The sequence below is a fragment of the Vombatus ursinus genome, unplaced genomic scaffold (genome assembly GCF_900497805.2).
Source record: "Vombatus ursinus unplaced genomic scaffold, bare-nosed wombat genome assembly UNPS02004297.1, whole genome shotgun sequence".
Taxonomy (NCBI): Eukaryota; Metazoa; Chordata; class Mammalia; order Diprotodontia; family Vombatidae; genus Vombatus; species Vombatus ursinus.
In genome coordinates, this window is record NW_020944075.1 from 20,488 (window position 1) to 22,240 (window position 1,753).

Here is a 1,753-nt window from a genome sequence, read left to right on the forward strand (position 1 = left end):
ATCTATGCATTTTCCCAATTTATCTTAGTGCCAAATAGTACAATATACGGTCTTATCTTAAACATCAAACGAAAAAAACAATATTTCACTTAAGATGTTACCACAATGAATTTGATTACCTGGATCAATATTCCAAATGTTATTACACAAAATCTGGGGTTATGATTTTAATACTAACTGTAGTATTCTATTTTACACAAATACACCCCAATTATCCCCCTGAAGAGCACATCTAATTTCATTCCAATCTGGACTCCACAATCTTGGAAGGAACCCACACCTCTCCATGACTTCTTCTTATGAATAAGAGTCTCATGTAATTTGGTCAAGTGGCCAATTTTAACACACATACCGACTTTAAAAAGTTATTTTAAAACTGACCAGGAGTTAACTTTAGCTTGTAAGACTCCCTAAATTCTAGCAAGATGTTCCAATAAAATCCAATTCCCTTTGGCTGTGCCCCAGTTCACACAGACTCTTTAAGTACATGTTCTATTCCAAAATGCAGCTTTGAAATTTTCAGTGGCACTGCCTGTCTTTGGTAAGTGAAATGATCTTGTTCTCTTAGACCTGAGAGGAAAAGGTTCCCCCCTTCCCTTTTCCTGTCTGTCTGTCCCTTCACACTCAGAACTTGGCCACATATCACGAACAGGGAAAGAGAGAGAGAGACAGAGAGAGAGAGAGAGAGAGAGAAAGGGTTTTGCTCAACAACATTTTCTTTAACAAGAGAGTTCATTAATCTTTCTCTATCTACATCCCTTAGAGGTTTTTTCTTTTCTGACTGCCTGCATTTTAAATCTTACAGACATGTTCACACAGACACAGAGACAAAGAGGGAAGTCCACAAGCTTGAAGAGGCTTGTTATAAATGCCCTTCCCTCAAGTCACTTTTCTTGGGCCTCTAGATTGTATTGAGGTGAGGCTCTATTACAGCTTGGTAGTGCCACGATGTTGGAGGGGACTGCTCCCCTATGCAATAAGTCTAAAGATTCCTCACCATAGCCCCTCACTTCATCACACAATGTCCCATGGAGAGGGAGAAAAAGGAGCTCAGGAAGCTAACCACAAAGGTTCCCAAAGAGAGTGACCTCTGTCTAGAGTGAATTTCGACACAAAGGTTCCCAAAAGGGAATTTGCCAGGCACAGAGGCTCATAGGCTCTAGGGCCCACCATCCCTTCAAGCCTTCCTCTGTACTTGGGGGATCTCATCTAAGAGAGAGGAAAGGGAAAGGCTTACCTTGGATTGGAGAGGGTTTGAATCAGAGACTGGGCCCACCCAGGAACAACAAAAATGTTATGGTGGACTGGTGTGTGTTGTGGGGTCATCTTAAAAGAATTCGCAGACTCAGACCATCTCCAGCCCAAGTATATCGCGGTTAACACTCTCCAGCAGCCTAGGTTCCTTAGAGGAACCAGCAAGTAGCAAGGCAAAAACAGAGCAGAAAGTACCACCAAATATCCTGGGTCTGATCCAAATATCCTGGACCTGGTTCAAGCCATGATCCCTTGGTAACAAAAAAAAAATATACAGAGGCAAATTAAAACTGTGTATGTGGCTACCAATAATGCTTATGATAATCTACCTCATAAGTTCACCTTAAGGACAATCTTTACTGTTGCTGTGCAGGTGCCTACTTAGGGAAAGTCTCTTCTGTGATTTAGTGGCCAGCATTCTGTCTGGGTAATGCATTCAGAGTTTAAAACACTTATCTTGAGCAGGAGGGGGTCCTCATTGTCTAGCAAATGTTGCTGT